The sequence below is a fragment of the Cryptotermes secundus genome, unplaced genomic scaffold (assembly GCF_002891405.2).
Source record: "Cryptotermes secundus unplaced genomic scaffold, Csec_1.0 scaffold303, whole genome shotgun sequence".
Taxonomy (NCBI): Eukaryota; Metazoa; Arthropoda; class Insecta; order Blattodea; family Kalotermitidae; genus Cryptotermes; species Cryptotermes secundus.
The window spans coordinates 2,918,064-2,933,348 of record NW_019726229.1 but is presented as its reverse complement, the minus strand read 5'-3'; positions in this window follow the sequence as shown (position 1 = coordinate 2,933,348).

Sequence of the window (15,285 nt, the reverse complement as noted above, 5' to 3'; positions counted from 1 at the left end):
CGGCTGAATATATTACCGCAGGAGCCGCGGCCGCGGAATTTAAATGACCACGTCAAAAGGTTAAGAAAACACTAAAAGGTCATAGATTTAGGTCAGATAAAGGCTCAAGGCCGTGGTGGTGCTGTAATTCCAGCAGCAGCTCAGGAAGTTATTTGTGGGGAGGATCCATTGGCTGGTGTGTCAGTGGGATACCTGCCTCAATGCTCATAGTAACTATTTCTCATGGCCTCAGTTCCTTTGCCCAGAATAATAGCTGAATGGGTTTCATTTAAACAAGCCTCATAATGCGTGTGCATGGGTACATGTGTGTGTGTATGCAAACATGATTTATTTTATGCTAGAAATTGTCATAAATGCCATTCATGTAAATACCCTTTTATTTGCTGCGGATCAGATTTTAGTTATCTGTGCAGAAGGACATCTCCAGAGACATTTATAAATTATATGATATAATNTCATTTAGCTGGCACACAGTATTTTTTTAAAAAGTGTGCTACAAAAAGAATATATTGTAGGTGAAGAAAGCAGTCTTCTGGGATTTGGCACCGTGTATATGTGGTGTTAATCGACGTTTCGGAGGAACGTATCGCCCCCATCTTCAGGGTAGAAGAAAAAGTATAAGAAATCTGCAAGCGACAACACCGTGAGAAACGGTAAAGCAGACCCGTTTACCGTTTACTGTTTCTCACGGTGTTGTCGCTTGCAGATTTCTTATACTTTTTCTTCTACCCTGAAGATGGGGGCGATACGTTCCTCCGAAACGTCGATTAACACCACATATACACGGTGCCAAATCCCAGAAGACTGCTTTCTTCACCTACAATATATTCTTTTTGTAGCACACTTTTTAAAAAAATACTGTGTGCCAGCTAAATGAGCTTGTTATATAAGATTCGGAAGGGGAGAGAAAGAACATCATAGTCACATAGTGGACACTCCAGTATCTATAATAGCTCAGAATGGTTAGTGATGGAGTTTGATTCCAGGATGCACATTGATGACCATGATGATGGTGAGGAGCAAGTGCTTGCTAATTCTTTGAGAGTGGAGGTTTCCATGATGGTATTGTGGTATGAACACCAGACTACACAATGTCATAACCCACAAGATCACAATATGATGTGCCAGTCTTCACACTCTGCATGTGTGTTTCACAGGAATGTCTGTATTTTGTAATAGACAGGATTTATTATCATCATCAAGAAGAGTCATGATGAGTTCAAAGTAGCTGTCCTAATTTTGAACCCTACCCTTTCTTGCTTACCTAGTGAGTACACATTTTTAGCCTACCAAAATGGGCTTATGAGATAATTATGCAGCACATGTGCATGCTCGCAGGCATATACGTGTCTGTTTCAGCTTTTGAACCACTTATTTTCACAAGCTTGTGTGTGAACGTTGTGCCACTGGAGGCACAATTTACTTCTTAATTTCCTACAATCAGCCAACGTTAATATGGTGGATGCGCACATTTGTGAGATGAGAACTGTACTAGTGCCACATATTTTAGGGTCCTGAAATGATGCATGGCAGTAAATCTTGAAAGAGCATGCGACATTTGTTAAAGTAATTTTTTGTGGAGTGTAAAATAACATGGTGACTGTGTAAAAATGTTCTTTAGCTATAAGTTTGATGATGGTAATTAATGAACCACTGGAGTCATGCATGTGAAATTTTGGACCAAGATATAAGAGATCATAAACATATTGTCACTTGATTAAGTGATTATAGACAGGGTTTGGATTGATGATGGTATTTATTGACCTCTTAATACATGACTCATGACTACACTTAATTATAGCGCCATCACTGGTCTCCACACTTTACAGTTCACTACATTACACACTAAGCCTTTTCAGTCTGCTGTGTCTTTACCAGTCGTTCCCTAGTAACAGTTTATAACAGTGGAGATTTGACAGCTTCTGCAGTCACTGTGTTGCCTGCTGGCTCTCAACTGCACCAACCAAGTCTTCTCCTCACAGGCTCCCTTACAACTGAGTAAAGCCTAACTTGTCTCTATTATAACATCTCGGCATGAACCACATAGAAATCACCATTTCCAACAGTTTGTCTACTATTGCATGTGCACTTGTTGCCATGGGAACTTGTTTGTTTTGTGGTCACTACACATTGTGTATGAAAGGAAGTGTGTAAGTCAACAATAACAATCATTTTAGTGGGTCAGAACTTAGAGGCTATACCAAACAAATTTAATATGTACAAAATCTGTACTTAAAAAGTGCTTCACAAAATAAAAGAACAGTATCAGATCCATAGGACTAGACACCTGTGCAAGAGTAAAGGAAGCTTCACAAGTTCTGCTTATAGGTCCTTATTTATTATTTGTAATTTATAGATATAGATTTCACTTTACTGTTTCATGTTAGACTTTTAAAGTTATTTTCATTATTGTAATTGTTGTTTGTAAGACTGATCAAAACAATGTATTGATGTTTAAAATGTTGACAGTGTGTATGTACTCCATAACAGGAAACAGGAGCCATGCTTCTGGGTTGTACTGGGTGGACCTGAATCATGAGACAAAAATGCAGTTCATCTCCTTTCGTGCTTATCTGATATGTTTGTTTTGAGTTTGCTAGACTATACAGTCTTCAACATTTATATGTGTTGTCCTTTGTGATATGCAAGTTTGTATTAATTTACAGAGGATTGACACCTTTATGAAAGAATTTAAAACAGTGCAACTAAAACCAGTAGCATGATAGAAACATTCTGCAGCAATGCCAAATATTGTCATAAATAAACAACTAACACTGTCTCTTATAATAGCAATTCCATGAACATAAAGAGATAACACAGTAGGGAGAGAAATATGAACTATCCTCTTGTTAATATTCAGTGCTGTCATGTCTTTCACTGTAATATGGATCACCTAGTTGACCATAATATGCTATTTCTACCATGTGAATTCTACCAAATTTGACAAGTGAAGCAAATAATGATGTATGCTTACATTCAAAGAGAACTTAAATTTGATGAAAACAGGAAGGGTCCCTGGTCATAGTCCTGTAGAAACATTGCTCTTACTTAACACATTGCAGACTGGCGATATAAATATTTAAATCACCCTGAGGCCGCCATTATTAAACCAACTATCCTGACTTATGCACTGTTTGCTTGAAAAATTAATATAAAATCTCCTAATTAATTTTATGAATTAAATTTTTGGAGAACACTTACCAGTGCTGCTAGAAGTGCTTGAGCGTGTGATATTTCTGGAAACATTCCCCTTTGTGAAGTGGCATTACACAGAACTTGCAAATATAGACATACTCCTTTTTTTGTGAACTGTGCAAACATGGCATTGCCTAGAAGGATGCTTCCCCTTGGAATGTTCACTCTTCACAATTTTCACGAGGGGATGTTTCCGCATATCACCCGAGAGTCACCCTGGGGGGTCCACATGAGGCCTGTGTGGGGTGGAGTTGATGGGCCCAGTCACAGTAAGTCTGTGTCTGACTCTGGTTCTGCCGCCACCATCTGGTCTGTAACCCAGGCCTTTGCCACATTTATCAGAAATGCTTTTTGTATTTCAATTTCAAATCAGGGTTTAGACTTTTGTGATTTTTTTAGATTTTTTACTGTCCCCGCAATGTTATTACCCCCATTATCATCTGAGCTACTGTCACTTTTACTGTCTGTGGCCACAATTCTTTGTTCCCCCCTGTTACTACCATTCTCTGAATCACCATGACTAGGCATTTCTCAAGGCAGGCCAGCTAGCTCATCGGAGAAGAATTTGTTCTTGTCCATACCCCACCACTGACTACTGGCTGAGACATACAGCTCGAAGAGCAGCAAAGCTTTTTCGTTTATAGAGGGTTAAGAACACAGTGAGGTCAAGTTACTGACAAGTAAGCAAACATTCCAGAGTTTTATTATGCCATTGCATGCAACTCGGGTGGTGCCAGAGCAAGGTGTAGTGTGTTACAACCTAATGTGACCTAAAATCATATCATGTGACCGGTCCTAAGTGTGTTAAATGGAGGTTAAATTTTATGGTAAACACTGACAATAAATTAGTGCTACATTCATTGTACAAACACATGAAATGGGTATGAGTGAAAAAAAAATTGAAATGGTGATATATTCCTATAACCTTTAAAGTCCAAAGTGCTCTGATCAGTACAGTGATGAGTATGGTCAGAGTGCCTGAAATACACCGATTTGTGCAGTCATGCACTTAAACACTCCGTTAGCGGAAGCACGCACACACTACTAATAGATGCAAACGCCCAGTCCTATATATTTATTTGTAAATAGAGGAAAATTCAATGTACATACTATTTTTTGTAGTTATCTGCTTGATGCATATACAGGGTTTACCCACTGTGTCGTGTAACTGAATCTTGCCTTTGTATGATACTTCTTGAAGCACTCGAAAATGCATAGTCCCACATAAAATATCTTGCACTTCAGTTGCCTTTCAATTTCATCATCTTCCAAACAATGTATCATTGCCTTTTCATGATGATATGAAACTACAGTATTCGAATTCACCCTAAACTCACAGAAAACTGATTGCACTCTGTATCTTAGCTATGATGCATGTGTTTGTTTACGACTTTAGAAAGGGCAATATTCTATCTCAAATGCAGTGGAAGGGCTTGGCACTGAAGGAGGGAACAAAGACCCTATAAACTTCCTTGAAATGCAGTGATTTCACTTTTCTGTCCTTTAGTCAAAACACTCGAATATCTGAAGAGTGCAACAAAGATGTGAAACTTGTCAGCAGAGGACCAAATTATTTTATAGCTTCCAACTGGTTTATGGCACCAGAGAATACAAAAATATTCAAGTGCTAGAAGCAGGAGTGATTTTATAATGCAGAACTACTCTATGAAGAAGCAGGGAACAATTTTTACAGTATGCGTCAAAATTACAAGAAAAAATTAAAAATAGAATATAACTTCTTTGTATAATGATTTTCAAGTCTTATGTTATACTATGTGGCACTATGTTCTTTGCTGGTAAAAAGAAAGTTAATTCCATTGATTTATCATAAAAATTGTATTAGGTACAGCATTTTTAAATACAATGTAACCGTCCTAACAGGAACTGACATTTAAACTCAGGGCAGCAACAGACATTTAAATAAAGTCCAGCCAGCTCCAGCTACCACCATGTTAAAAGTCTGCTGTTTAAAGGTTAAAGTCCCTTCTGACCCTTGCTTTGCACTTATCTCAAGTACACCTAAGAATGTGTTTTGTATTATGACATCACTGCTCAGCAGTATATAACCCCATTTGACTTTAATGTGTATCTCAGAAACCGTTGCAGGACATATGCTGTATAACATTTTATTTTTAACAAGGAATCACAGTGTGGAGAGCTAATGTGTGAATTTTGTTTCAACCTACACTTGACTGACATGCCAGTTGATGCTAACGTTCTTCCCACAGTGTTCCAAGTACAGCAAAATTCCAGCAGAATGAAATGTAGGACTTTGTTTATGCGGGTGTTATAGTAGTCACTTGGGTCCATAAGAAACTGGCCCAGGTGACAAAATCTTAAATAAGCTATGACTTCACAAACACATAGGATATGTGTGACTGATACATCTTTTTCAAGGCACTGTTCACAAGTGGGGTCATCTATTGCACACATACTAGTGTCCACAGTCATGTCATGCTTGGTAGCGGCTTCTAATGGCCAATGTTCTCCTTCCTCTGGGTTCCTGAATTGCCCCTGCCTCAGCCACCAGCTCACCATGACTGAACCTCATCAGTTCTCGAACTAATTCCATCTACTAACTGGGCCTGCTTATAACATCTCAGCACAGACCATGTACAGCATGTCTCTTCCATTGTTCCTGTGGAAACATGCTTGTTTGCAGAGCCATTACTTTGTGATGGCTCTTGTATAGTTGCTTATTTCATAGTCATTGCTTAGCAATGGCTCTAGATGCCACAATATATATATATATATATATATATATATATATAAAATGTGTGTACTTGTTTATTCTCTTCACATTTCCACATTGTTGCACCTGCTTCCACCAGATTTTGCATGATGGTAAATAATATGCATGGGCAGGTTCCTGAGAGATCAGAACCCCAACTTTTGTAGTTTATCCCACCTACTCCCAAAATTAGATCCAACCCAAAAATAGTTTTCTGCTTACTGCTTGAGAACCAGGTGGTACGTGGTAGCATGGTTGAGGCACTATGCTAGAAGCCAGAAGGTAATGGGTTTGATTTGTGATGTGGTCACTGGATTTTTCAATTGACTAACCTTACAGCCACACTATGGCCCTGGTGTCGACTCAATCTCTAACAGAACTGGGTACCAGGAATCTTCCTGGGAGTAGTGGGTGGCCAGCGTGTAAGGCTGACATCACCATCTGTGAGCCGACTGTCTAGAAAACGTGAAAGCTTTGATGTCCCACAACCCTGTGGGCCTCCACGGCCTGTTATTTTTTTTGAGAACCATTCATCTTGGCACACCAAGGCATTTTTTGCATTTGAGATGCTTTGCTTACTCTATATGTCTGTTATAGTTACATATTTGATATTTAATTTCCAGCAGTAAACAGCAGTCTTATAATTTTAATGGATTAGTCAATTTCCTTCAAATTCTGTTACCTTATATCAGTTTCATTAAGATGAATTATACGAGGGTTGGAACTTTAATAGTGGCAACACTGCTGTAGAGACGCCATGCAACAGAATCAAATAATGTCGCTTATACCACATGTTAGTTACAGACCTAACTTACCTCAGAACAAATGGACTCTCCCTTCCCACATCACGCGCATGCGCAGTGACAAGAACAGAGCCTCGTGTTAGCTGGCGGTCTAATGTAGTGTTGTCACGTTTTCGAAACAGGAACAACGGAGTTGGATAAAGATTGAATGTGCCAGAGGCCGTACAGCACGACAGTGTCATCAAGGTCTTCAAGAGGCTTGCGGGGAATCTGCATTGCCTTACAGAACAGTGGCAAGGTAGGTAAAAGCCTTCAACGAGGGATGCCAAAATGTGGCAGACATGCATCAGTCAGGTCGTCCTATGTCAGTGAAGAAGTGTATTCTCTTTCCACGTTGCTGGAGAGTGATCGACGCCATATAATTCATGAGCTGACCCGAGAGACAGGATTAGCACATACAACTGTGCTTCACATTCTCAATGAACGCCTGGGCATGAGAAAAATTGCATCACAATGGGTTCCACATGATTTGACGGAAATGCAGAAATGGCTATAATATGATGCTGCTCATAACCACTTGGAGCGCTATGAGCGCGAAGGAGAGGCTTTCTTATGCCGTATCATTACACTGTATGAGACATGGCCCAAATTGTACAAGCCACAAATGAAACGCCAATCGAACGAATTGTGTCATTACAAGTCACCACAAAAATCAAAAGTTTGTCTGAATCCCAGCAATGTGAAAGTTATGGTGATTGTCATGTATGACTGTGACAGTGTTATCCTAACGCATACCGTTCCCCGACAGCAGACCATCAATGCACAGTATTACTGTTCATTTTTGGAACAACCTGCAACCAGCTTTGAGAAAGAAGCGGCACCACACTCTGCAGAACCCACCCATCATTTTGCAGGATAATGCTCAGCCGCATGCAGTGCAAGCTGTGGGCTGATTTGTTCGATTGCTGGGGCTGGGAAGTGCTGTATCATCCACCATACTCCCCGAACTTAAGCCCTTGTGACTTAGACTTGATTCCTAAGATGAAGGAACCACTTCGTGGCATTCACTTCAGAACTGTTCCAGAGATTCTTCACGCAGCAGACCGCTCCATTCGAACTATCAACACAACAGGCACTGCTAAAGGTATCCTACGACTTCCACATCGCTGGCAATGGGTTGTACACAATTCTGGTGACTACATTGAAGGACAGTAGAACTCTGAAACATGCATCTATTTTGTATCAGTTGTAAATAAATAGTTGCCACTATTAAAGTTCCAACCCTCATATAACTTTTCAGTGTATTACACTTCCTGTATATAAGTGGTATGCTATGAATACTAGCTAGTTATTTATGTATATGGTTTATTCAACATCAGTTACTCAGACTATTACAACACTAAATGGTTAGTGAATAATAAATTGAAAAGGATATGAAAGGAAGCAGCTGTGGTCAATTTGAGGTAAAATCTCAGCACTCATATGGAGGGACTGAGGAAAATAAGAAAACAAGTCAATCAGGAGAGGCAGTCTGCAGGATGAGATATGAATCTGGTCCTCTTGAATACAAGGGAGGAACAGCAACACCAACCACCACCACCCTCAGGAAACGCATTATCTACAAGAAACAAAAGTAACCATAAACCCCTTAGCAATTAATGGCATGCAGTGTTGCTCCCACCTTACAAGTTTATTAAACGTCAATGTATCCACAATCCGTCAATAATGCAACAATTGTTTATTCACCATGTTGCTATTACTGGTTGTAATAAATTAAAAATTATGAAGGTGTGGTGGTCTCCACTTTTATAGCATTCATATCAAATTTCATGGAAATTAATCCACTGTTTCAAATGAATGGAAAGACATAAAGACGGCATGGCTGTTTTATATGCCTACTTGCTTTGCTTCAGGAAGGAAAGCAGGCTTATAAATGGTGGACTGTAACAATAAAGGCAAATGTGAAATCCTCAAGAATTACCCCATAAAGCCATATGGAGGTAAACTCCCTGCATTCTTAACCTTGGCACTAGATGGAGGTGAATGGTCAGCTTCATGCTTGACTGCTTTGCACATAGTTCCTATGGAAGATGCTGAGTGGTGCCCTGATCTAGTCCAGGCATAAGAGCAAAGAGAAAAATCCCTGTCATGCTGAGAATCAAACCCAGTCATCCAGCACTTGTTCAAGCTTTCCATTTATCATAGACTGCCACAATGTTTGTTTAATGCAGAATTTCATTTTTGCAATAATTCATATTCCACAAGAATGTCACCAGAATAAACATATGTTGCCAGACAAAAGATCAAATGAATCATTCACAATATACCATCTTCACACTGTGCAGATGCTGGAGCCTTCTGCTCTTACTGTCTTTATTCCTTTTTATTATGAAACATCTGTGTACAAATAACCTGTCATTGCTAACTGTTACTATCTGAAACACACATTTTAATGCTCTGAGCCCCCTTTTTTCAAACACATCACAAATTTGTGTTTTATACGTCATGTAAACAGTCTCGGTGTAATGAGAGATTCAAAGACTATCTGACTACTTGGAACTGAGTCCTTCTTGAGAAGCTAGTAGTTGCTCAGACACTTAAGAAAATGTCAGCATTTTATGAAGTTGAAGATTCATTACCATGTTCACAAGAGCATGTTGTATTTCATTATTGCATGTTATTAAAGCATCCAGAAATACAAGACTTGTTAACATAGATGACAGAACTGATAAAAGCAACTTTAATAAAATGGTATACATTCTGTCCTCACAGCCCAGATTGATTGTCTATGGTCTAAACTGATTTCTGCTATAACAATTTTTACTTGCAGTTTCAAAACGGTATTTGTGTCTCTTGTATGAAACACAATGGTGCCCTACATCATCAACAAATCTTACAAAGAGAATTCTTATTGTAATTAAAAGCATCCAGAAAGTTTGTGTTCATGGCACAATACTGATTAGGCCTATTAATATAACAAGCTGATATTCAAATAAGTTGCAAAGTTCAACTTCAGAGATGGAAAGATATTAAACTGTCCTCACCATTTTACTGTTGCATGTAAGCACTACTTTATTCACATCTTTTTTAATCTTTTGTTTTCCAACAAATCTGTATGCAACAATCACCTTAAGGTAAACCATACAAATTATCATTAGATATATCTACAGTTACAATAAAAAAATTTACAATGCATGAAACTTGTATAAATTAACAGGAAGGAACTGCGATACCACACATTCTGCTAAGGCTTTCAATCTTGTGTAATTATACGATTACCACTGCAGTTTCTCTTTCCTACCACACTGACATAATTACAGTAAATCATTCATTAGTGCAGTGTCCTTGAGGGAAAGAGATGCCATTGTTCATATCCATTCACATACAATGCACAAGGTTAATGTACTGGCTGGCACATTCGGGACATGAGTTCAGTTTTTACAGGAAGCCTTCATTAAGACACATCTCTTAGATAATAAAAGTATAGAAAGTAGTAAATTCTACACTAAGGGCCCTTAAAATGATGAGACTATACACCATTATTCTGAAAATAGTTAACCCATCATTTCATATGGTCGATGCTAGTTTTACTCTAGAACAATAACCAGTTCCTTCACTAAGATTACGATCTTTTCAGATATCATACTTTGGTAGATATGCAGCAACATTTCAGAGAAACCTGCTGGCTCCATCTTTAGAGTAGAAGAGTAAGCCAGCAGGGGACAAGATGATACAGACACTGGGGTTGCAAGTGAGTCAATGGGAACCAGTGGGCCTGCAAAGGGAAAACATGAAAGGGAATAAATTATGAAGTGGAAGAGGAAGGCGAATGGTTAAACATGGAAGGACAAAAAATATGAAATAGAAGAGATGTAGAGGAGAAGATGGGAAACAGTAGGAAACAATTGTCCTCGAAAAGGCTATAATGAAATGACAAGAGTCAACCCCATGGCATTATATCCCAGAAGACTGTATGTTAATAGTCACTGTTGTGAGAACCTCATATCTCACACCATTCCTTCACATTCTTATCACTTAAGAGCAAATGCCATTTACAGTATAATTGTGCATGATTTTCATTTGAGGAGGCACAAAATGCATAAATCCCATTTATGCCTTGCAAGACAGCAGTTCCTCTATACCAGTTCTCAATACTGTAACCATAACTGATTAAGGATTATGTTGGATATGACAAGAAAATAAGCTTGGGGGAGATTCACACCATACATAATTAATGTAAACTGCCAGTATGTTTCTATAGCTCATCTTTAGAATATACCTTTACTGAAATTAAACAGTAGTTAAAGCACAGGATAATTGTTTTACTATAAGATACAACAGCTGTGCGAAGTAAATAAAAAGAGATGCAAAAATACAGAACATGAAGAAATGAATGTAACAAATAAACATGAAGATTCTAAAGGGTTCTGATGATGTGTAAAAGTAGAGCTATCCCTGTAACAGGCCATGAAGGCCCATAGGGTTGTGAGATGTTGAGGGTCCCACATTATCTAGACAATCGGCTCAAAGATGGCGGTAAGGTTGATGTGTAACACTCAAAATTACTGGATTTTTGGACTTCATCGACCAGTGTTCTAAAAACTAGAAAACACATTGCTTTGCAAACTGGATCTGTTTCTGAAATGTGTTTACTTTTTTCAGAATACTGGACTATGGACAAAGTCCAAAAACCCAGCAATTCTGGAAGAAATTAACACGAGTTTACAAATATTTCTATCTACAACATATTTCTTATTCTTTTTCATTTATATTCTTCGGACTCAAGGGTGACTACAGACAGTGGCAGTTGCAGCAAAGGGATATAACACAATCCAGCCAAATTTAAATCCCTGAGAAAGAAGATTAAAAAAATGTGGGACAATTCCAACACACAGATTCCAATGTGCTGGGAAACAAGGCTCTTTGCTCTAGACTGGAAATACCACTCACTCACAAAACAACTGGAAGACAAAGGAAACATAAGACGTGTCTAATATTTCTTTTACATTGAAATCTCTGTGTAATGAACCTCTTCAGGTATATGGCTTTTCTTATATTAAATCAAGGTTTTTGCTAAATAGCTAGGTAAAATTACATTAAGATATCACTTATGACTACTGTATATAATGATAAAATTAAACTGTTTATGCATAAGTAAATACATACTAATAAAAATTAACTTCTAAAATAGTTAACATAAGGAATAAAAACTGAAAGAACCTCAGTTGGAATCAAAGCAACTATGAAACCACAAGTCACACGTCTTTGGTGTGCTTTCAATATGACACTTGCCAAAGATTATGATTATGCAGTAACAATTTCTGGCAGAGTGAGAATTGATCACTGAATTTTATTTTTGTCACACTAACACTAAACTGGGGAATGAGTTCTGGAAGGCTGACTTCAACTGAATCTCACCTATTTGCTAAACTGAAATTCACTACATATAGGAAAATAATACATTGTTTATATTGGGCTTCTGTTACATCCACAAAAAATATTAACTGAATATGGGATTTCACTGTATCTAGAAGTATTGTGGAAGTATCTTTAGTATTACATTAATTTGAATTGTGTCTGCAAACAACACCGAGTTTCATATTCAGTCTTATGTATGTTCTGTAACAAGAAAAACAATGTATTATGCTGACAGTACATAACCTAAATATGGACAGCTATACACAGTACACATAGATTCACTACAGATGTCATTTTTGTTGTGTCAAAACTTTTCACTCATATATGTGGAAAAAGTAGGAAGTCTGAAATAACTGAATATCTGTTAAGTACTGTAACTGAGATCACAGTAGTCACGTGGTTTAAGGCATAAAATTTCTTCGCTTGCTCAAACAATGGAATCATGGGTTCAAATCCCACTCAAGGCATAGATGTCTGTTTGCGTTTATTATGTGTTCGTGTTAGGTAGGGCCTTGTCATGGGCTGATCCCCATCCAAGGAGTCCTACTGACTGTCTAAGATTAAGAAACTTAGGTGATATGAGCGTTTCATGGATGCCCTATGCTCCAAGTGGGAGCAACAGGAATAGGAGGAGACTAATTGAATTCTGGTATTTTTTCTCTAGTTTCTTCACTGCTTTTGAATGTTCTCAGAACCTGACAGGAAGAAGTCATATCATTGCATTCATTCAGCTAAGATTAATAACCCAAACTCATTTCAATTTTCATTCATGTACAAAAAGACAGTTTTTATAGCACCCTATGTAACTCTCTCTACAACTATGGCTATCATTGACTGGCTGATGCTATATGAACAATGTTGATAAAACATCCATAAGCACAGTTACCGCACAAGTCATGGAAGGTATGAACACTGATCTCAACTTGTCTGCTTAGCAGCTAGCAGCTACCACCAACTGTCACTTCTACTATTGACCTCCAGCCATGTATTTCAGTTTGTTATTGGTGTCCACAATGGGTGTCCAATGAAGGCAGTGTTAGGGAACAGGTGCCCTACTTAAACTACTACCACTCGAGTTCATTCCTTCCCTGACCCAAGTATAGCAACTAATTTATGCCATGTAATACATGTGGTTCATAAAATGTCAGTAACACACCAAGAACAAGATTACTGTTTATCACTGTCTGATTTACTGATTCTATTTACTATTTACAGTTCTCTCAATCACAAAATGTTGCAAAATAACTGCTTCCCCAGAAGAGATAATGAAGAATCCTCTTTTTTCCTGTAAAATAGCTTATGGATGAGAAGCATTGCTTTTCTCAGGTTATTTAATAGAGTATCAATTACCGATATTACCTGTCCAGGGAAAATATCTAAAATCACATCATATTCTCAACTTTCTTTCCCTTCAGCAATTAACTACGTAATTTTGGACCACAATATGAACAGCATGGTTATTTTTAGACTCCATTTATTCTTATTGAATTTTCCTCCATTTACCTAATTTCACATTGCAATGTAAATGATGGGAACTGATTCCAAACTCTGTCTGCTTTTCCTTTCAACCCCAATGGGCAGACAGTGCCACTTTTATTTCTCCGGGTCCTGCTGTTGCGTTTACATTACTCCCAAAGTGGTACTGGAATGTCCAAGAATATGCACTTCAGAAAAATGCAAGAGCACAAATAATAAAAAGCATAAAACAGGCTCAAATCTCTCCTTCCCACAACTTAGCAATAGCACATTAAAAGAACAACTTTTCAAAAACAAAATTTAATAATCAAGAAGCATGCCCTCAAGAAGTAACAAAAATATGAAATGAAGCCATAAACTGTAATTCAGAATTATAATAAGCTTCAGCAATTTTTACTATAAAGTTTCCTCTTATCTCCCACTGACAAATCCTGATCTCAGGTCCATGTAGCTATATTTATACTGCCATAGATTATATAGTGAGTGAGGTTAGCTTTACCTAATGGACCCAACAGAGTAGGTGCTCCTACCCCTCACCTGAGGATGGAAGCAGATCCAGTTTCCAGAATGTTTTGTTCATTAGAATACTGGATCATGGACAAATCCAAAAACACAGTAACCCTGACACACACCATACTTTTGTCATATGTGTAAATATAAGGCTTATCTTGAACACATTACACAGAATATGGCAAAGGGTCCCACTGTCAGAATGTCTTGCTGAACAACACCAAACTTAATTTTCACACACTGCATAAAACAGCAGGATCCAAACAGAATTTTGAATATATCCGTCTTCCAAGAGGTCCAGTAACCAAGAGAACTGCCTCACGATACACTCAGATGAAGCCATGAACTGGAAACAATAGGTGGATACTGAGAGGCTGGGAACTCTAGTGACAGTGCATTATGAGGACAATACTTCATAGGATACAGAAGGTGAAGGGAAACATGTGACACAATATGATGCATGGCTGGACAGAATGAGAGGTAACAGCAGAACAGAAACAATCCAACCCTCAAGCAGGCAGATTAAATCTGTTCTGATAACAATGCAACTTCAATTATACAAGTGTAGGTCAGAGATATAGGAAATGATGATAACCTCACCCTGTGTCCCAGAATATGTTTATGTTGCCTGTGCTTCTGTCTGTTACTATATATATTGATATATATTCATATTACAGAATATAAACTCAGTGCTGTAAGCAAGAAACATTATGTATATCAGAGCAAATAAAAGGAAATATATGACTTGTGTAGTGGGATACAGTATTATTTCATGGCCAAACAAAGATTAATTTTTGTTTGACTCCTATAACCACCTTTCTCCTGAAACAGCAGCCCTTACTCACCCAGCTTTCACTTAGACAATATGAGTAATGATATTTCTGCTAAAAATGGGTACCACAATATTAAGCTCCTGTTTTAATTCTACTAAGTTTCTGTTTTAATTCAGTATTCCACTGTAAGCCTTCTACAATTTCATTTAATTAATGATGTACTGACAAATTTTTTTATTTTCAACAAACTGAAAATTATGTAACTTTTGAGGTTTTCACGGCGATGACTATGAAGAAAGTCGTCTTCTGGGTTTAGGCGCCGTGTATTCTACTACTGCTCTCTGCATTCCAAGCCATTCAACTGCTCTGAAGATGGAGGCGATATGTTCCTCCGAAACGTCGGCCAAAACGAAGAATACACGGCGCCTAAACCCAGAAG